The sequence below is a fragment of the Hemitrygon akajei genome, chromosome 2, assembly GCF_048418815.1.
Source record: "Hemitrygon akajei chromosome 2, sHemAka1.3, whole genome shotgun sequence".
NCBI lineage: Eukaryota > Metazoa > Chordata > Chondrichthyes > Myliobatiformes > Dasyatidae > Hemitrygon > Hemitrygon akajei.
In genome coordinates, this window is record NC_133125.1 from 12674540 (window position 1) to 12698383 (window position 23844).

Here is a 23844-nt window from a genome sequence, read left to right on the forward strand (position 1 = left end):
GTGGTGTGCAGAAGAGCATCTGTGAATGTACAATACATTGAAGTGGATGGACTTCAGCAGCAGAATACCACAAGCATTCACTCAGTGGCCACTTTATGAGGCACAGGAGGTCTCTATAAAAGTGGCTACTGACTGCAGTCTGAGAGAGCCTGTCAATCTAAAGATCATCTTAACTTTAAAAGGGAACCACCGCTAAACAAACAGAAGCTAAAATGCAGACATCTCAGAATTCAGCTTCCCTTTTTTACACAATGAACACCATTCTACCTACAGGGGAACTTTAATTAAATATTAATGATTCTATTGAGTACCAATTTCACCAGATTGTGACAAATTTATGAGAAATATAAAAATAAGCATTATTTTTGTCAATGAGGCTCTGTTTTCAAGTACATTATTGTTGCTGCAAAATTAGATCCTTCAACGTCAACCTATTAATTGTGTTTAAGCACTGGGGATTACATTAGACTCAACGGCGCTGTTTTCCGAGGGGGCTGCAAGTGCTACCAAACTGCCTGTGACTCTCACATATCCATCTGCTCCGATGTGTAATGAAAACAAGCTCAGAGATTAGTCTGACGCTGTAAGATCGGGGTTCGGTTCCTGCCGTGGTCTGCAAGGAGTGCGTACGCTCTTCCTGTGACTATGAGGGTTTCCTCTGGGTGCTCCGGTTTCCTCACACATTCCAAACGCATTAGGTTCGGGTTAGTAAGTTGTGGGCTTACGATGTTGATGCTGGAAGCACGGTGATGCTTCTAGGCTGCCCTCAACACATCCTTGGACTGCGTTGGTCATTGGCGCAAGTGACACATCTCACTGCATGTTTCGATGTTTTGATGTACATGTGACCAATAAAGCTAATCTAATTTAACCTCTATGAGAAAACCCCTTCTTTATCTGGCAGTGAAGGCCCCCCTGATATTCACTCGAAGATGTTGCAGCTCATCAGCTGAAGGTTCTCCCCCTCGAACCTGAGGAGTCCCTCATTCTGCAGTCGGGATGTCTGCAAGCCCATGGCCTCGTCTGGAAGTTGGAGGCTCTGAAGCAGCCTGTGGTGGGGTTCACGTCCCGACAGTGTGTGAGGGTGGGAGGATGGGAAAGGGGCTTGTTTTGTTATTGTTGCTGCCATTGCTTGTTGTATGTCAGGGCTGAGTTTCCTTTCAAACAGAGTGGTTACGCTATATTGGCCCCGGAATGTGTGGCAACGTCTGTGGGCTGCCTTATGCTGGTTTTCACGCAAATGACTCACTTCACTGTATGTTTTGATGTACATGTGATAAATAAATCTAATCTAATCTGATTTGATGTTCTTGCCTAATTTCCCGGGAGATGTTGTGGTGTGATTCTTCATCCCTTGAGGTGAAGCATAACAAATCCATTTGGTAAGGAGACAAATCCAACAGCATTGGAAGAATGGTGAAATATTTCCAAACTGAGATACACTGAAGGTAGTCAAAGGACTCCCACACACCAGCTGTATGGGTCGTTAAAGGTCAGTTTACTAAATCACTTTTGCAGCAGTCATCCAATGATTTTGTCTATGTAATTCAAATATGCTCGACAGTCAAAGTTCTTAAGAGCTAGATGTATGTCAATGATTTAGACAACGGTATTAAGGGAATTGTGACTAAATTTGCCGATGATACAAAGGTAGGTGGAGGAGCGGGTGGTGTTCAGGAAACAGAGAGCCTGCAGAGAGACTTAGGTAGTTTAGGAGAATGGGCAAAGAAGTGGCAAATGAATTACAATGTTGGAAAGTGTATGGTCATGCACTTTGGTGGAAGAAATAAATGGGCAGACTATTATCTAGATGGAGAGAGAATTCAAAATGCAGAGATGCAAAGAGACTTGTGAGTCCTTGTGCAAGATACCCTAAAGGTTAACCTGCAGGTTGAGTCAGTGGTGAAGAAGGTGAATGCAATGTTGGCATTCATTTCTAGAGGTATAGAATATAAGAGCAGGGATGTGATGTTGAGGCTCTATAAGGCACTTGTGAGACCACACTTGGAGTATTGTGTGCAGTTTTGGGCTCCTTATTTTAGAAAGGATATACTGACATTGGAGAGGGTTCAGAGAAGATTCACGAGAATGATTCCAGGAATGAAAGGGTTACTGTATGAGGAAGGTCTGGCAGCCCTTGGGCTATATTCCCTGGAGCTCAGGAGAATGAGGGGGGATCTCATCGACACATTTCAAATGTTAAAAGGCCTGAACAGATTAGATACGGCAAAGTTATTTCCCATGGCAGAGGATTCTAGGACAAGAGGGCATGACTTCAGGATTGAAGGCCATCCTTTTAGAACTGAGAAGCAGAGAAATTACTTTAGTCAGAGGGTGGTAAATCGGTGGAATTTGTTGCCACGAGCGGCTGTGGAGGCCAAGTCATTGGGTGTATTTAAGGCAGAGATAGATAGATTCTTGATTAGCCAGGGCATCAAAGGGTATGGGGTGAAAGCAGGGGAGTGGGGATGACTGGATGAAGTGGATCAGCCCACGATTGAATGGTGGAGCAGATTCAATGGGCTGAATGGCCTACTTCTGCTCCTAAATCTTATGGTCTTGTGGCCTTTCTCCTTTTTGAGTTTTACACAAAGGTTGATTTTAATAATAAGTGGTTAATTCTGACATTAATTATTGATTTGCAGCATTTTTATTTTACAGGAATTTTTGGATATTTTTCATCCTAAAACATCAAAGCTATTTCCAAAGGTTACATTGAGCATTAAAACCTTATATCAAAATTGGATCCCAGGAATAAAAGGTGTACGAGTTAGGGTTAGTAATCTGTGGGCATGGTATATTGGCTCCGGCAGCATGGCACCAACGTAGTCATTGAACCAGACGACTCATTTCACTCTATGGTTTGATTTTTCAATGTACACATGACAAATTAAGCTAATCTTGGAAAGGGTTAACGTTTGAAGAGTGCTTGATGGCTCTTGACCTGTACTGACTGAAGCTTGGAAGAATTAGGGAGCATCTCATTGAAACCTATCAAATATTGAAAGGGTTAGATAGAGTGGACTGGAGAGGATGTTTCCATTCATGGGAAAGTTTAGAACCAGAGAGCAACAGCCTCAGAATAGAAGGATGTCCCTTTAGAAGAGAGATGAAGAGAGACAGAGCATAGAAGAATGAGGGGAGATTTGATAGAGGTATATAAAATTATGATGGGTATAGATAGAGTGAATGCAAGCAGGCTTTTTCCACTGAGGCTAGGGGAGGAAAAAACCAGAGGACATGGGTTAAGGGTGAAGGGGGAAAAGTTTAAAGGGAACATTGGGGGGGGGGGGGGGCTTCTTCACACAGAGAGTGGTAGGAGTGTGGAATGAGCTGCCAGATGAAGTGGTAAATACGGGCTCACTTTTAACATTTAAGGAAAACTTGGACAAGTACATAGATGAGAGGGGTATGGAGGGATATGGCCAGGTGCAGGTCAGTGGGAATAGGCAGAAAAATGGTTCGGCACAGCCAAGAAGGGCCAAAAGGCCTGTTTCTGTGCTGTAATGTTCTATGGTTTTCTATGGTTCTATGAATTTCTTTAGGCAAAGGGTGGTGAATCTGTCGAATTCATTGGCCACTGTGGAAGTAAGTCATTGGGTACATCTAAAACAGAGGTTGATAGATTCTTGATTAGTAAGGATGTCAAAGGTTATGGAGAGAAGGCGGGAGAATGGGGTTAAGAGGGAAAATAAATCAGCCATAATCAAAGTCAAAGTCAAAGTTATTTACGGTATTATCAAAGTCACCATATACTACCTTGAGGTACATTCAGATGCAGAAGCAGGACCAATGGGCCAAAAGGCCTGATTCTGCTCCTTATGGTCTAAAATGTGCCTAAAATCATATTGATGCGATTATAAAGAAGGCAAGACAGCAACTATACTTCATTAGGAGTTTGAAGAGATTTAGTATATCAACAAATACACTCAAAAACTTCTATAGATGTACCGTGGAAAGCATTCTGACAGGATGCATCACTGTCTAGTATGGGGGTGGGGGGGTGGGGGGCTACAGCACAGGATCAAAAGAAGCTGCAGAGGGTTGTAAATTTAGTCGGCTCCATATTGGATACAAGCCTACAGAGTACCCAGGATGTATTCAAGGGGAGGTGTCTCAGAATGGCAGCGTCCATTATTAAGGACCTCCAGCACCCAGGGCATTCCCTTTTCTCACTGTTACCATCAGATAGGCACACACTCAGCGATTCAGGAACAGCTTCTTCCCCACTGCCATCCAATTCCTAAATGGACATTGAACCTTTGAACACTACCTCACTTTTTTAATATGTATTATTTCTGTATTATTTATGTATTATTTTTTAATACGTATTATTAATGTGAACAAAACTAAAGAGATGGTTGTTGACTTCAGGAGGGCACAGAGCGACCACTCCCCGCTGAACATCAACGGCTCCTCGGTAGAGATTGTAAAGAGCACCAAATTTCTTGGTGTTCACCTGGCGGAGAATCTCACCTTGTCCCTCAACACCAGCTCCATACCAAAGAAAGCCCAGCAGCGTCTCTACTTTTTGAGAAGGCTGAGGAAAGTCCATCTCCCACTCCCCATCCTCATCACATTCTACAGGGGTTGTATTGAGAGCATCCTGAGCAACTGCATCACTGCCTGGTTCGGAAATTGCACCATCTCGGATCGCAAGAACCTGCAGCGGATAGCGAGGTCAGCTGAGAAGATCATCGGGGTCTCTCTTCCCGCCATCACAGACATTTACACTACACGCTGCATCTGCAAAGGAAACAGCATTATGAAGGACCCCACACACCCCTCATACAATCTCTTCTCCCTCCTGTCGTCTGGGAAAAGGCTCCAAAGCATTTGGGCTCTCACGACCAGACTATGTAACAGTTTCTTCCCCCAAGCTATCAGACTCCTCAATACCCGAAGCCTGGACTGACACCTTGCCCTATTGTCCTGTTTGTTATTTATTGTAATGCCTGCACTGTTTTTTGTGCACTTTATGCAGTCCTATGTAGGTCTGTAGTCTAGTGTAGCTTTCCCTGTGTTGTTTTTTTATCACATAGTTCAGTCTAGTTTTTGTACTGTGTCATGTAACACCATGGTCCTGAAAAACGTTGTCTCATTTTTACTGTGAACTGTACCAGCAGTTATGGTCGAAATGACAATAGAAGTGATTTGACTTGACTTGACTTGACTCAACTTCTGTTTTTGCATGATTTTAATCTATTCAATATACGTATACTGTAATTGATTTACTTATTTATTATTATTCTTATTTTTTCTTCTATATTATGTTTTGCATTGAACCGCTGCTGCTAGGTTAACAAATTTCACGTCACATGCCGGTGATAATTCTGATGTGTCCCAACCATTTTACTCATTGCGCACATAGACAGATAAATAATAGTTAGAGCAAATGTGCAGACACTGTAACACCAAAGCAAAGCCAAGCAGCCTCAACGAGAAGGAGAATGATCAATATTTCTGACCCAGGAGACTTCATTGTAAGTTTTATGTTGCAGAAAAGGGAGAAGTGGAGAGAACAGAGGGAATGCTTGTGAAGGACCGAGCTTATCAGCTAATACTGTTTAAAACTGACAGTTTGAGAGAGAGAAAATTGAGACAAACATACAGCTGCATGCATGGAGGAAGCTTTAATGAGTACAGTTGCAAATGGACTTCAAATTAAGGGATGCCCTTCAGACATCCAATCAAAAATAAATACATTTTCCAATAATAAGAAGCATATCCTAGCATCGACAATTCCAAGAAAATAAATTGGTTTTTATAATAAAGTACTACTGTGACCAGAACAGAATATTCTATTCTATAAACAGAATTAGTATTTGATTTGGAGAATCAGAATGACAATTATAAAGTGTGATAAAATCTTTACGGTATAATGCACTGTATATTGTAAAAGAGAATCAAATTTTCAGATTCAGAAATATGGAAAATAGAAAATTCAATGCAGTAATCGCAGGCTTGTAGGAGGAAATTTTGTAATGTTTAATTTATAAAGTAGGGAGAGTAGAGAATTACTTCTTTGATGTAAGGTGTTAAAATGCTAAACTAGATGCCATTTGCGATGAGATTGTGACACACTGTGAATCCTAATAATGTGAATAGGCTGTCTGGCAGCAACTGTACTCCTTGGAATTTAAATGCACAAGTCATTGGAAGAAGAAGTTCTGATATCATGAGACCATTTTATATCACTACTTCATATATTTAACTATTTTTGAGTTGTAAAATTAACTTGGGGACATTTCAACACCAGTACAGTAGATTAGTTCAATCTATAGTTATATTAGCCCAGGAATGGAAGTGGCTGGACATGGAGAGGATGCTTCCAGTAGTGGGAGAGTCTCTGACACAGAATACAAGGAACCTCTTTATAACAGAGGTGGGGAGGAATTTCTTTAGGCAAAGGATTTGTGGAACTTATTGCCACAGACAACGGAGCAGACCTGATGGGCCAAATGGCCTGAACTCTGCTCCTATGTCTTATGATGGTCTTATTACATTCAACAACATACAGCTCAAAGCTATAAGGTACACACAGAGCTATAATGTATGCTCAAAGCTGTAATGTATGTCTGTCTAATAAGGTATACCGTAGTTGTTGTTTCTTTCCGCTCCTTATGGTGCATGGGGCAGCAACCTTGCCAGTTCTTTAACACTTCATCTGTTTTTTATGAGACTGGGTTGCTAGCTCGACACTCAACCCAGCACGGATGAAAAGCATACAAGGAGCCGGCCGGATTCGAACTCGGGAAACATTCACCTCAAGGTTCTGCGTGGGGGCCTCTATACCACCAGCCAGCAATAAAGTATTACTTTAAAAAAACTAAATTACAACCTGTGATCTGGATAATAATCTGCAAACGGCTGTGGAAGTCAAGTCAGTGGGTGCATTTAAGGCAGAAATTGATAGCTCCTCGATTGATAAGGGGATTAAGGATTACGGTGAAAGGGCAGCACAGTAGCATAGTGGTTAGCACTACTGCTGCTGTAAGATTGGTGTTCAATTCCTGCCACAGTCTGTAAGGAGCTTGTACGTTCTCTCTTTGACTGAGTGGGTTTCCGCCAGATGTTCCGGTTTCCTCCCACATTCTAAAAACATAAGTATTAGGGTTAGTAAGTTGTAGGCATGCTATGTTGACCCCGGAAGCTTGGGACATTTGTAGGCTGCCCCACAGCTCAATGTTCAGTCTGAGTTGGTCGTCGACACAAGCGACACATTTCAATGTACAGTACATGTAATAAATAAGAACATAAGGCCCAAGGGGAAAATTATCTCCTCAAAGCTATAACATACATCTGTCCAATAATGTATTATTTAAGTACAACTTTCACTCTAATTTTTTTTACAGCTGCGTGGACCAACCCATTGCTCTGAGCAGGAAATGTTTACACTGCCCGAAAATTTTAATAAAACAGTATATAACAGAGAATTCCAGATGCGCAGCAACGAAACCTATGTGCGCAGGAGCATTTCGCTTACTGCGGGGCCATGCACCCATGCTGCTCAGAGGGAACCGTGATTAAGGAATAAATTAATTGCTACGATACGGATACTAAATGGGTTAGGGGAGAGAGAGCAGGGAGTGGTGCTGAACACTTGCTTTTCAGACTGGAGCCTGGTGCAGAGTGGTGCTCCCCAGGGCTCCAGTGCAGGTTTTGATATATATTTATGGGGCGGGCTTGAGCTCTACACTGCATGATTCTCAGAGTCTGCTGTTGATACAACCGCTGACAGAGAATGATGAGGAAACTGGTAACAGACACCAGGAGGCCATTGTCAGACTGTTAAATTGTCAGCCACGGCTCACTGGCTGGCACTCTCACCTCGGTGTCAGAAGGTTATGGGTTCAAATCCCACACTGGGAGCATTGAAGCAAAATCTCAGATGACATTTCAAGGCAGCACTATCAACACTCCCTGAAGTTCTCTCAGGTGAATGAAGAAACCATCGGGCTCCTGAACCAGCGTGGATATCTTCACTCACCTTAATTCTGAGCTGAATTCACAATCTATGGGCTTTCAAGGACTCGACAACTCATGTTCTTAGTGTTAAATTTTTTTTAACTTTTTAAATTTTATTATTTGCATAGCTTGTCCTCTTTTGCACATTGGATGTCTGTCAGTCTTTGTTATTTAGTTTTTTTAAATAAATTCTATTGTACTTCTTTATTGTCCTGCAAATGCCTGCAAGAAGATGAATCTCAAGTCAGAATATGGTAACAAACACGTACTTGAGTAATAAATTTATTTCGAACTTTGAAAAAAATTCCACTGCAGCATTAAAGGCAGTAGACATATACCAAGTGTCCCAGCCAATATTTATTTCTCAATTAACATTACCAAGACAGATTATCCCACAACTGCTGTCTGTAAGAGTGTTCTTCATACACATTGACAGCTCCATTTTCTGGACTGCATCAATGACGATGCTGCAGTAGCCGTTTCTGTGGCTATAAAGAGCAATTTAATATCCTGAGGACAGGAACGGGATAATTTATCTGCATGAAGTTAAATGCAGAGCAGCGTAAAATAATGCACTTTGGAAACACGGGGAGAGGTAACGTGAACAAGACAGGACAATTTTAATGTGGTGTACAACTAAAATAGTCTGCAAAGTGTGGAACAAATCTTTAAAGATGGCAGAACAATCACAAAAAGACACATGAGATCCTGGCTATATTAATAGAGAAATTTCCATTGTATTTATTTATTTCCCATAAATGGCTGCAAGAAAATGAATCTCAAGGTAGTGGATGGCAGCATATATGTGATTTGATAATAAATTTACTTTGACTTTCACTTTGAATCGATTGCAAAAGCTGAACTTTTACGAAGTACTGTTTAGACCTTAGCTAAAGAATCAAAATCGGAATCAAGTTTATTATCACTAACATATGTTGTGAAATTTGTTGTTTTGCAGCATAAATGCACTATAAGTTACAACGAGACATATTTTTAAAAAATAGTGCAAAAAGGGAGCAAAATTGGTTCATGGATCATCTGGAAATGTGATGTTGGAGGGGAAGAAGCTGTCCAGAAATGCTGAGTGTGTGCCTTCATTCATTTCAACATTGCACTGATTATTAACTCAGTACTGATTCCTGCCACACAGGCCTCCAGGTGGAAAAACAACCCTCCACTACTTCCCTCTGCATCCTTCCAGTAAACAGTTCCGGCTAGCTCACCCTGGAGCCGGCCATACTCAGGACGTGCTGGGTTTCTGAGCACAGTGGAGGTCTGTAAATCTCAGAATCAGAATCAGAATCAGGTGTGCATTCACGCCTTCATCCCAAGACCACCAGCACTGCCAGGAAAACCACTGCTGCAAGGGAGCACTTTTCATCCAGTGTGGGGGACAAGATCGACTTATGGCAACAAACTTCATGACACTGAAGTTCCCACTCGCTTCAAAAAGGCAACAATTATACCAGCGCCTAAGAAGAATAATGCGAGCTGCCTTAATGACTATCACCTGGTAGCACTCACATCTACAGTGATGAAATGCTTTGACTAGGCTGAACTCCTGCCTCAGCAAGGACCTGGACCCATTGCAATTTGTCTATCACCACAATCAGTCAACGGCAGACGCAATCTCAATGGCTCTCCACATGGCTTTAGACCACCTGGACAACACAAACACCTATGTCAGGATGCTGTTCATTGACTATAGCTCAGCATTTAATACCATCGTTCCCACAATCCTGATTGAGAAGTTGCAGAACCTGGGCCTCTGTACCTCCCTCTGCAATTGTATCCTCAGCTTCCTAACCAGAAGACCATAGTCTGTGCGGATTGGTGATAACATATCCTCCTCGCTGACAATCAACACTGGCGCATCTTAGCGGTGTGTGCTTAGCCCACTGCTCTACTCTCTACATACACATGACTGTGTGGCTAGGCATAGTTCAAATACCCTCTATAAATTTGTTGGTGATACAACCATTGTTGGTAGAATCTCCGGTGGTGACGAGAGGGCATACAGGAGTGAAATATGCCAATTAGTGGAGTGGTGCCACAGCAACAACCTGGCACTCAACGTCAGTAAGACGAAAGAGCTGATTGTGGACTTCAGGAAGGGTAAGACGAAGGAACACATACCAATCCTCATAGAGGGGTCAGAAGTGGAGAGATTGAGCAGTTTCAAGTTCAATCTAACCTGGTCCCAACATATTGATGCAGTTATAAAGAAGGCAAGACAGTGGCTCTACTTCATTAGGAGTCTGAAGGGATTTGGCATGTCAACAAATACACTCAGAAACTTCTATAGACGTACCTTGGAGAGCATTCTGACAGGCTGCATCACTGTCTGGTATGTGGGGAGGGGGGCTACAGTAGAGGACCGAAAGAAGCTGCAGAAGGTTGTAAATTTAGTCAGCTCCATCTTGGGTTCTAGCCTACAAAGTATCCAGGACATCTTCAGGGAGCGATTTCTCAGAAAGGCAGCTTCCATTATTAAAGACCTCCAGCTCCCAGGGCATGCCCTTTGCTCATTTTTACCATCAGGTAGGAGGTACAGAAGCCTGATGGCACACACTCAATGATTCAGGAACAGCTCTGCCATCTGATTCCTAAATAGACTTTGAAGCTTTGGACACTACCTTACTTTTTTAATATACAGTATTTCTGTTTTTTGCAAGCTTCTTAATCTATTCAATATAGATATACTGTAACTGATTTACTTATTTATTTATTATTCTTATTATTTTTATTTTTTTCTTCTAGATTATGTATTGCATTGAACTGTTGCTGCTAAGTTAACAAATTTCACGTCACATGCCGGTGATAATAAACCTGGTTCTGATTCTGACTAATATTTTTGCTTTCTTATTGCATTACTCATTTAATTTAATTTATAAGTGTCCTCTATCTAGTTCCATTTTCATCCAAGCTCAGTTGAAAAAGCCTGCTTACATTTTCCCTATGTTTATTTGTTCATTATGTGCCGTCTCGCATGAGGTGGACGATCATGTTCTTTCCATGACCATGATTGTTCTTGGTAAATTTTTCTACAGAAGGGTTTCTTCTGGGCAGTGTCTTTACAAAATGGGTGATCCCAGCCATGATCAGAATTTTTCTGCCTGGGGTCAGTGGTCGCATAACCAGGACTTGTGATATGCACTGGTTGCTCATATGACCATCCACCACCTGCTCCATTGCTTCATGTGACCCTGATCGGGCGGGCTAAGCAGGTGCTACACCTTGCCCAAGGATGACCTGCTGGCTAGCAGAAGGAAGGAGTGTTCTACACCTTCTTTGGTAGAGATGTATCTCCACCCCACCATCCATATACCTTATGTATACCCCTCAATTTTGTGTAACTATTTCAAATCTCCCATCATTTTACTATGCTTCAGGGAATAAAGTCCTAACCTATTCAAAAAAATTATCATTCTCTTTAAAATTAGAGCATGTCAGAGGCAGATACACTAGGGATTTTTAAGAAATAATCAGATAGGCACATGAATGTGAGGAAATGGAAGGATATGGACATTGTGTAGGCAAATGGGATTAGTTTAGTTGGCCATTTGATAATAAGTTTAATTGGTTTGGCACAACATTGTGGACAGAAGGGTTTTCATACTGTTCTATGTTCTGTGTAAAAAGTTAACCTATGTCTAAAAAATCCAACCTGTATATCAACAGCTTGATGACAGCAGCACGTTCTTCATCCTCTGTTATCATAATCACTAAATTCACTTATTTATGTTTCACATTATTGCACAAATAGGCTGCACCAAAGTAGATATTTTCATTTCCATTAAATCTCTGGTTCCAATGGATCTTGATTGACTCGGGTGGATAGGCCTTGTCTGCTTTCTGCCAAGATCCTAATCTCCCCTAATTACAAGAGTTATGTTGCAGAACAATCCGTGACCTTTCTGACTTATGTAGAAAAATTTGCACCACTTCACAATTTACCACTGTAAAAGTGCTTGTTGATTTTGGAATTTATTTCTGGTATGGTTAGTACAGATATGGAACTGAAATACGGATCTTTATTTCCCCTGTCATTAGAATCCCACATTCATCCTTCCATGGTTGCATTGAGTTGTTCTCCAAGCTTGGCAATTCATTTGGAAATGTTTTGTCACCATATGAGGAGACATCACCAATGTGCTGTTCAAATAACAGAAAAGCATCCAGTGAGTGTCAACTCTGTGGATGAAAATGTCTCGTTACTGAAAGAGGTCAGAGAATGGCCAGACTGGCCTAAGCTGACAGGAAGGTAACATTAACTCAAATAACCACACTTTACAACAGAGGTGTGCAGAAGAGCATCTCCAAACTCACAACATGTAAAAAATTGAAGTGGATGGGCTACAGCAGCAGGAGGCAATGAACACACACTCAGTGGCCACTTTAGTGGGAGCAGGAGGTATCTAATGAAGAAGTCACAGTGTGTATATTTATTGTGTTTTTTATTCTGTTCTTTATGCTTACTACTGTTTCATGCTGCCTCAGATTCATGGCAACAATGATTTTGTTCTCCTTTACACTTGTATCCTGAAGAATGACAATGAACAATGTTGAATCTTGCCAGCCTATTGAATAATCCTTTAAAAGGACAATCAAGAGCAAATTCACAAAGGGCAGTCAAACAAGAGAAGTACCTTGTAACTTCCAGCTGCCCAAATTGGCCAAGAGCATCAGATAATTTCACAGCTGGATTTACGTGAATTTATAACATATTTGACATCCCTGGTGTAAGTTTAAATAACAACTAAATGATTGTAAGAAATATTAACCACTACCAGATTATGCTCAAATGTCCTGTGTAGACTGCACATGGCCCTGCACGTTCTCTGAACATTGCAATGGTGCTTCAGACATAGATGGGTAAAAGTACATGAGCCAATCTGCACACGTGATAAAGTTGTTACTTGATTGTAAAGTTATAGATACTGATAACAAGTATAGATGCTGTCTCTGATTGGTTGCCTCAGCGATTGTTATGGAGGCGCCAATGCACAAGTTGAGTAAAAGCTGTGCAGGAGTTCCCAACCTCTTTAAGCCATGGACCCCTAACATTAACCAAGGGGTCTGTGGACCCTTGGTTGCGAACCCCTGCAAGAGATGAGATAAACTCGGCCTGTTCCACCATTGATGTTAGCATCAAGCACAACTTTACAAGACAATGCCTCAAGAAGGCTGCATTCTTCATTAAGGACTCTCACCATCCGGGACATGCCCTCTTCTCATTACTACCATGTGGGATGTGGTACAGGAGCCTGAAGACACACACTCAAAGGTTTAGGAACAGCTTCTTCCCCTCCACCATCAAATTTCTGAACAGCCCATGAACTCGTGGATACTACCTCACTATTTTGCCTTCTTTCTGCACTGCTCATTTACAATTTTTAATATTTCTTATTGTAACATAGTACTTTTAATATGTACCCAAACCAAAAGCCATTGATGAACCAGACAATTCGTAGTCAGCTGAGGGCTGGATCTGTGGTTTTCAAGACCAGTGATTCAGAATTATAGTTGCAACCTATGGAAGGCTATTTTAAGAATAATAAAACAGTTTCAATTGAAGTTAAATCAGAGTCAGACGCATGGTGGATCTGGCAGGGTTTGCAGTCCATTACCTCCTTCAGAGTAAAATCTAACAAAAAGGTTTCAAAGGTATGAGAGGTGATTGATAAGTTTGTGGCCTAAGGTAGAAGGAGTCCATTTTAGAAAACCTAGCACATTTATTTTTCACATAGTCCCCTCCTACATTTACACACTTAGTCCAGCGTTCTTGGAGAATATGGATCTGGGACCTCCAGGAAGTGTCCACAGCAGGGGTGATTGATAAGTTTGTGGCTTAAGGTAGAAGGAGATGAGTTATTAACTTCAAACTTTCTGCATAATCACTCAAAGAGTTGAACTGCATGTGCATGTAACAAGAGCTGTATAACTCTGTTAACTTTTTCCGAGCTCTGTGCCCAAAGAACTCGGGTCTCTGGACACATCGCCAGCAACCAGCTCACTGCTTTCAATCTTGCGTGCAGAAACACTGGCCTTCAGTAAACCCATCTCCAGAGCCACGAGATCCCGGAACTTCAAAGGTGAGCTAATCTCTTAGGCCATATCCTTGGCATGTCAAATAATGGTCAGTCGTGAAAGCCCCTAGAGTGGGTCCCATCCCTATGAAGAACCGAAGTCAGTGTGTAACTCCAGGTCAGGAACTTCAAACGAACCCTGAAAGGGAAAAGTAGAAATATTAAAGATGGTAATAGAGCTGTTTCCAAAGATGCAAGCAAAGGAGTCACTGTTAGGCGCCATTGTCTCCTTCTAAGTTCCTCCTCTGATCATGAATATATATCTGTGATGATTCACTCCCAGGTGAGCTCAGTGATTTTTATGCACACCTGGAAAGGGAGAATATAATGACACCTTTGTGAATCCCTACAGTATCTGGTGCCACTATGAACTCTGTCTCAGAGGCCGTTGTCAGAACATTGTCGAAGAGGATGAACCCTTGCAAAGTGTAAGGCCCTGATGGTGTACCTGGTAGGGCGCTGAAAGTCTGTGCCAATCAATCTCTCACTGTTGCAGTTGGCGGTTCCCATCTACTTCCAAAAGGTGACAATCATGCCAGTGCCCAAGAAGAGCAGGGTGAGCAGCCTCGACGGCTATCACCCAGTTGCCTCACATCTGCTGTGATTAAGTGCTTTGAGAGGCTAGCTATGCCCAGAATCAACTCCTGCCTATGTGAAGCCATGAATCTGCTGCAATTTGCCTATCAGTACAATAGGTCTACAGCAGATGCAATCTCACTGGCTTTACATTTGGTCTTGGATCACCTGGACAATAGCAATACCTACATCAGTTTGATGAATAGAGCTCAGCATTCAACACCATCATACCCACAGTACTAATCAACAAGCTCCAAAACCTGGGCCTCTGTGCCTCTCTCTGCAGCTGGATCCTTGACTTCCTCACCAGGGTCCACTATCTGTGCAGATTAGAAGTAACATCTTCTCCTCACTGACAATCAACACTGACACACTTCAAGGATGTGTGCAGAGCTCACCGCTCTACTCTTTCTACACCCACAACTGTGTGGCTAAGCACAGCTCAAATGCCATCTATAATTTTGCCAATGGCACGATTATTATTCCCAGAATTCCAGATGGTGACAAGAGCGAGATGGATCAGCTGGTTGAGCGGTATCACAACAACCTTGCACTCAACATCGGTAAGAACAAGAAATTGATTGTGGACATCAGAAAGGGGAAATTGAGGGAACACATGCCAGTCCTCATCGAGGAATCAAGAATGGAATGGGTGAATGGTTTCAGGTTCATGGGTGTCAGCATCTCTGAGGGCCTACCCAGGGCTCCACATAATGATGCAGTTTCTAAGATGGCACGGCAGAGCCTATATTCCATTACGTGTTTGAGAAAATTTGATCTACCAGCTGAGACTCTTGCAAACTTCTACAGATAGAGAAGTACAGTGCAGTAGCAGGCCCTTTGGCCCATCTAGCCCATGCCAAAACCATTTTATACTACTTACTCCCATCACCCTGCACCAGGACCACAGCCCTCCATACCCCTACTATCCACGTACCTATCCATACATCTCTTAAACATTGAAATCAAGCTCATATGCACCTACTTGTGCTGGCAACTCATTCCATACTCTCACAAACCTCTGAGTGAAGAAGTCAAAATATGTGTTACCACAATTAACCAAGCCTCATAAATTGGAATGAACAGCCCAAAAGAATTCGACTTTTACTATTTTTACTACTTTGCGGTGTAAATTTTGATTTTGTGTGAAAATGTAACAATAGTTAGTGGAAAATTAATGGATTATTTAATATTTAAATCTGTACAGTGTATCACATAACATGGAAGTGTAGTGGTAAGTGCAATGCTTTACAGTACCAGCGATCACCGGCCAGGATTCATTTCCCACCAGATGTACCTGGAGAGCATTCTAACTGGTTGCATCACCATCTGGTATGGAGGGGCCACTGCACAGAGTTGGAAAAAGCTGTAGAAAGTTGCAAATTCAGCCAGCTCCATCATGGACACTAGCTTCCCCAGCATCAAGGACATCCTCAAAAGGTGATGCCTTGAAAGGTGGCAAGGTGGCATCCATCATTAAGGACCCCCATCACCTCAGACTTACCCTCTTCTCATTGCTACCCTCAAGGTGGAGTTATAGGTACATGTATATAATATTTTTATAATTAATAGTCTTTTTTATTATTATTATGTATTGCAATGTCCAGTTGTCACTAAACTACAAATTTCAAGACACTGACCAGTGGTAATGCTCTTGATTCAAATATAGATAATGATAAAGCAGCATCTTTGCGGACCACATGATATTAATTAACACCTGACATCGCAGATAGAAAATTAATGGGTGGTGGGAAGCCATCTGACCTCAATTCTTAAGCATGTAACACCAGGTTCAAGGACAATGTCTATCCCACTGTTATCAGACTCGTGTATGATAAGATGGACTCTTAGTTTCACAACCTTGTTATGATCTTGGACTTATATTGTTGACCTGCACTGCACTCTCTCTGCAACTGCTACACCTTATTCTGCATTCTGTTATTACTTTACCTTGTTCTATCTTAATGCAGTGTGAAAATTCTATTGAAATTTGTCCATGCCCATTGTTAAGTTGATAATCATGGACTTCATACATATCAGGAGGGAGATAGTTTAAACCAGGGGTTCCCAACCTGAGGTCCATGGAATGCTCGGTTAATGGTAGTGGTCCATGGCATTAAAAAGGTTGGGAAACACCACTTTAGACACTCTTACAACAGAATAGGAGGACGTCTCTTTAGAACAGAGATGGGGAGGAATTTCTTCAGACAGGGATGGTGAATCTATGGAATTCATCACCACAGACGACTGTGGAGGCCAAATCATTCAGTACATTTAAAGTAGAGGTTGGTAGGTATCAGTAAGGGTGTCAAAGGTTACAGGGAGAAGGCAGGAAAATGGGGATGAGATGGATAATAAATCAGCCATGATGGAACAGCAGGGCAGATTCAATGGGTCACATGGCCTAATCCTACTCCTATCTCTTAGGGTTAATGTTTCAATGTTTCCGAGCCCACGTGACAAATGAAGCTAACCTTGCTGGTGGCTCACTTCGAGGGAGTTATTTGCCTCCTGAAAGAGTAAAAGCGAGTGAAAAAATCATGTAGGGAGGACAGAACGAGTGAGAGGTGCTTGCTTACACCATCTGCAACTTATTCATCACACGATGAGGGGCAGGTGGGGTGTGAAATGGTGGGGTCAGTATGAATATGACATCTTCAATAGTATCTCCGGTGCTAGCCATGATGACAAAGAAGTTGTTCATCAGAGAACGATGAGATATATTGCTTGGGGCAATATTGAAAGTTGCGCTGTTGTAGGATGAGACTTGATCATATGTTCACTAACCTAAACCACATTCGTGAGTTCATTAAATCCTCACAGCAGTGAGTCCAATTCTGTGGGGCTTCTCACCTGGCAATGACTTCATTCACAAACTTCCACTGCAGTAGTACTGTAAAAACCATAAGATCATAAGACATAAAAGCAGAATTAGGCCATTCAACCCTCGGGTTTCCTCCACTATTTGTTAATGAATAATTTATTTTCCCTTACTAATCAAGAACCTATCAACCTCCACTTAAAATGTACCCAATGACTTGGTCTCCACAGCCATGAATAAATTCCACAGATTCACCACCCGCTGGCTAAGGAAATTCCTCCTCATCTCTGTTCTAAAGGGACACCTTTGTATTCTGAGGCCATGCCTTCTGGTCCTAGACTCTCCCACTTATAGGAAACCTCCTGTTCACATCCACTCTTTCAATATTCAATAGGCTTCAATGAGATCCCACCTCATTCTTCTAAACTCCTGTGAGTACAAGCCCAGAGCTGTCAAACGCTTCCCATACATTAATCCATTCATTCCTGGGATCATTTTTATGAACTTCCCCTGGACTCACTCCAATGCTATCACATGTGTTCTTTGATAAGGAGCCCAAAACTACTCACAATACTCCAAATGAAGCCCAACCAAGCTCTTATAAAGCCTCAGCATTACATCTTTACCTGAACCTTGGAATGTTCCACTCCATTCACCAATTCACCCAGAAATTGATCTAACAATGACCTCTTGCATTTACCTATTCAAGTGACCAAGTGTTCTAAAGGTAGAGCTCGAACTTCAGCAATAGCTGACCACTGTATTTTCCCTCTCTGGGTAGAATCACATCACAGTCAAAGCCAACCCCACCATTGAGGACATTTACAAGGAGCGCTGAACAAGAAAACAGCATCCACCCTCAAGGACCCCCACCATTCAAACCATGATCAGGCAGGAAGTACAGGAGCCTTAGGTCACACGCCACCAGATTCAGGAACAGTTATTACCATCCATCCATCCATCAGACTTCTGAACCAGTGCGGATAACTTCAACACGGAAATAACTCCACAACCTACAGACTCACTTTTGAAGGACCCTACAGCTCGTGTTCTCAGTATTATTTATTTGTTTTTAATTTACTGTTTTCACTATTTGTCCTCTTTTGCACTTTAGATGTTTGTTAATCTTTGTTATGTGTAGTTTTTCATAATTTCTTTTATTTTCCTATGAATCCTGCATGAAAATGAATCTCAAGGTAGTACATGGTGATATGTGCATACTGTGATAATAAATTGACTTTAACTTTGAATCTAGATGCAGTTGATGAGAATAAAGCAAGGGATTGGTCTAAATGGGAAGTTGATGGGAAGTACAGACATGGTGGGCCGAATGGTCTGTTTTCATGCTGTATGTCTCTATGATTCTTTGACTCAGTTATAGGCATTCTCTTATGAAGTACTGGCATGTCTCTCCAGCTGCTGGTTAGTAATAAGATTTGAGTTGTGAATATGAATCAAGGCAATAAGCAGCATAGTTAGCACTACCCAGACACTGAAATCATGATAATGAGGTGGAGAGTAAATTTCATGCACATCCTCCAGGTGTGATAAATCATGTCTCCTACCCCAGAACCTGTTTTCCAATGTCATCCAGTATAAGTTTTAAAATGGCCAAGATCTAGTTGTTTTCCAATGTCATCCAATGTTTGATAACTTTCAAAATGGCCAAGATCTGGAACCTTGAAAGGTCTCAGCCCAAAATGTTGACTGTTTACTCTTTTCCATAGATGCCGCCTGACCTGCTGAATTCCTCCAGCATTTTGTGTTTGTTGCTAAGATCTAGAACCTGTTTTCCAATGCCATGCAGTTTAATAACTTTCAAGAACAGCATCCCACTTAACCATTGGAAATGTTTTTCCACTTATCCCAATTTAACCTTGGGAAATAGCCCTTAGCTCCAGTTACCACTAGGTAAAAACATTAGTAAATGAAAGTGCTGACACAAAGCTTTAAAAATGAATGAAGCCCAGTCCTTACAATTCCCAATAATATAGTTAAAGATTAGTGCACCAAACATCTGGAAATATGAATCCCAGATGTTAGAAAGAAAGTTGTGAAAAGAAACCCATGTTGAGGGATGTGCTGTCGATATTCACTGACATTCTTCAGCATCTTTTAAGATATTAATAGATGGACTACATCTGGTCATTGTGTCTTCTGCTCTTTTAATTTGCCTTTAACATTTGCAGGTCATCCCAGCTGTGCACATACGCTTCTGAGTGCAATAGTCATATGATTCTTATTAAAGGTTAAACTGTCTGATCTCAAGAGCTGCAAAGTACAAAACACAGAAAGAACAATTTGATACTCACAGCTGTATGGAAGCTGCAGTATTTTTCTGAGTTCTGTCACCGTTTGACAAATGCCTCACTCTGCTAAGCTCCAGAGATGGAAACACGGGGAAAATGGCAAGTACCTCCTATAACGTGCATGTCACTACAATGGAACCTGCTATTCCATAATATAATGCAGACGTGTCTTGAGTCAAAAATTAGCAAGTATATATTTTTTACGTAAAAAAGACTTACTTAGAGCAACATCCTCCTGAACAGGAAGGCAAAACGTAGTCACATCAGAATTATCTTTCTTTGGTTTCTGCTATTTTAAAATTTCTTGGATTAAATTTCTTAAGCTTAGTTGTAGTCATTTCACTTAGATTCCTGCAGACGTACCCAAAGACGTACAGGTTAGTAGGTTAACTGGTCACATTGGCGTAGTTACACAGCAGGGGCTCATTGGACCAGAAGGGCCTGTTACTGTGCTATAACCCTAAATAAAATAAAATTAGATCAATTATTCTCAATAACAATTGGAATTTCCTACCATCAATGACATCTTCAAGAAGGTGACATCCTCACCGTCCAGGACATTCCCTCTTCTCATTGCTGTGATCAGGGAGGAAGTTACAGGAGCCACACTGAGGAGTTCCCAGGGGGTTACCAGACCCACAGTAATATTGTAGGTAGAGCTTCTTCCCCTCTACCATCAGATTTCTCAAATAGTCAGTGAACCAATGAACTCTACCTCACTGTTCCTTTACTTGCACTATTTACTTATTTTATAACTTACAATAACTTCTTATGCTTTTGCACTGTACTGTTGCTCCTCCAAGAGGACCACAACCTTATCATAGGGTTTGGAGGCTTGTGTGCCTCAATGACCCGGAGAGCTATGTTGGCTTTATGCTTTGGCTCTTGGTAGGGTCACCCATGCCAAACTGGTCAAAGGGTAGAGGCCAGACTAAGAGTGGTTCATCAGTCACGGAAACGGCAATGAAGGATCCTTCTACATCTGAGTGCGACCGTACTCCTGAGGCTCCACTCGGGACTTGCACGACTGACAATAGTGAAAATCAAAAAGAAGCTACTGACGTGATGAAGAAAGCCCTGAACACCGCCAGAGACGGGGGATCTTCATTGCTCCCCTAAACACCAGTAGCATAATGGGCAGGGAGCAAGTAAGTTCAGTGCTGTTGCTGCAAAACAGATTTCACGTAATATGTGGCACTGATAATGAATCTTACCTGATTTTGATTCTGAGTGCTACATGCTTGCTCCTTGTCTGACTGCCAGACACCCTTTCTTGGGCAATTCACCCTGCAAACAGATCTCAGTGAATTCAGCTGATGCACGTGATCCAAACCCCAGAGCCTACACTCCACCCCTGACATCTACTGCGGTTGCCCAGGTTACAGGAAGCACCCTGGATCCCCTAGGCGGTAGAGAATGTGTATCTGACCTGCCCTATTTATCAGATCAGCTCGCCAAGCAGAAATCAGACTTGTACTTCACCCTCAGCCCATATCAAAACGCTCACTCACCACACTAGAAAGCAAAACTGAGTTCCGCAGAATTAGTATTTCAAGCAACTGGACTCTGTGTGCTTTTTACAGTACTGTTGATACTAGTACTGAAGATGTATGGAAATCGGAGTTCCTAAGACCTGAGTCAGGCCCTGCCTTGTAATCTGTTCTCGGTAGCCCTCTGATTAACTGTACAACTGCCAAAGTCAAGCAGTTTGACAACAGCAGGCTGTTCTCAGGTTGTGAACACCTGACTAACGGACACCCATACGTACAAACAATCTCCCATAATATTATTATATTCATAATTTAACTTATATCAGTAAACAAGATTAATACATTTGGAGCAAAGGAGGGTGATTTAGACTCACAGGATAAAGCTGTACAAGATGATAAGAGGCATCGATCAAGTGGACAGCCAAAGGAAACCTTTTTCCCAGGGTGAAACTGGTTAATGCCAGAGGGCTAATTTTAAGGTGATTGGAATAAGTATAAGGGGGGGATGTCAGAGGCAGGTATTTTTTTTACGCAGAGAGTGGTGATTGCGTAGAAAGTCCTGCCAGAGATAGTGGTAGGGAGCGATATATCAGGGACATTTAAGAGACTCCTTGATAGGCACATGAATGATAGAAAAGTGGAAGGCTATGTGGGAGGGAAGGGTTAGATAAATTTTAGAGTGGCTGGAAATGTGGGCCAACGGGCCTGTACGGAGATGTACTGCTCTATGTTCTATTTTCTATGTTCTGTGTTCTGTATTCCATGTTCTATCTCCTAATCTGGTCAAATGGTAAATCCTCTGTGCATTCCTACTTTTGTTCATTTCCTGCAAGTTCCCATTTGGTGCTGTTTCCTCCATTCTTAATGTACCCAGAAAAATACTGTTGATACTAGTACTGATAATATATAATTGTGTATAGATGTTCTACACATTACTCAGTCTAATTGTTGAAAACTCGGTTTAATCAGTGATGAATAAATGTTATTTGATACATGTGCCCGGAGCAGCAAGGCGTCAGATGGTGTAACTCAGAACAGTGCTGCGCTGAGACATGTGGGTCACAGAGTTACACATAGTTACACATGGAAACAGGCCCTTCAGCCCAACTGGCTAAAGTGCCTTATCCATGCTAGCCCACTTGCCAGCATTTGGCCCATAAGCTTCTAAACCTTTCCAACCTATGTACCTGTCGAGCACTGGTTGTACGCTCTGACTTGAATAGAACCATGTTAAACACCAGTTTAGCTTTATGTGTCACATGGACATCGACATCAAAAAATATTCAGTGAAATGGGTCATTAATGATCAATACAGCTGAAGATGTCCCGGGGCAGCATCACCATGCTTCCAGCACCAACATAGCATGGCCACAACTTAGTAACGCTAAACCGCACATCTTCAGACTGTGGGAGGAAACCAGAGCACCTGGGGGAAACACACACAGTTTCAGAGAGAACGTACACACTCCTTACAGACAGTGGTGGGAATTGAGCCGGGGTCAGTGGCGCTACAAAGTGTTACGCTAACTGCTACACTACTGGGCCACCCTGTGTTTTTGTTAAGTTCTAAATGAGTCTGAGTGAATAAAAGAAACTCATACGCAATATCACATTCGAAATATCCTGCATAAATCTGGACACAATACAGTTTAGTTCTAAGTTTAATACCTTGGCCTTTATAAATTCAGATATTCATTAAATATACTGTATATTGCTTTTCTCATCTTCTCCCTTTGACAATCCCTGCATTTCTGTCTTACACGTTAATGTAAATATTAAAATACTCCACCATATCATGACTATTTAAGCTTTAAGATTAGCTTTATTTGTCACATGTACATTGAAACATCGAAACATACAGTGAAATGTGTCATTCCATTAACGACCAACACAGTCTGAGGATGTGCTGGGGGCAGCCCACAAGTGTTGCCACATCTCCAACATACCTCGCCCACAACTTACTAACCTGTACATCTTTGGAATGTGGGAGGAAACCAGAGCACCCAGAGGAAACCCACACGGACATGGGGGAATGTATAAATTTCTTACAGTGGGAATTGAACCCCGATCACTGATAGCTTGCACTGCAAAGCATTACAATAACTGTGACGCTACGTGATACAATGTTGAGACTTTACAAAGCATTGGTGAGGCTCCACTCAGTGTATTGGGAGCAGGTTTGGGCTCTGATGCACCATCAATAACTCACGCCGAGACGTAGGAAGCGAGGTATCGGCTTTTATTGACTGGAAGAATGAACAACACTACATCCTGGGGAATGAGGCTGGGCAACAGGCCTCAGTCGCCTTTATACAGGGGTCTGTGGGAGGAGCCACAGGAGCAGTCCAGACAGGTATATGTAGTTCACCACAGGCTCTTTACCGTAGAAAGGATGTGCTGAAACTGGAGAGGGTTCAAAGGAGGTTCACGAAAATGATTCTAAGTTCGAATGACTTGTCATATGAAGAGCATTTGATGGCTCTGGGCCTGTATTCACTGGAATTCAGAAGAATGAGGGGTGACCTCATTGAAACGTATTGAATGGTGAAAGGCCTTGATAGAGTCAATGTGGAAATGATGTTTGCTATGGT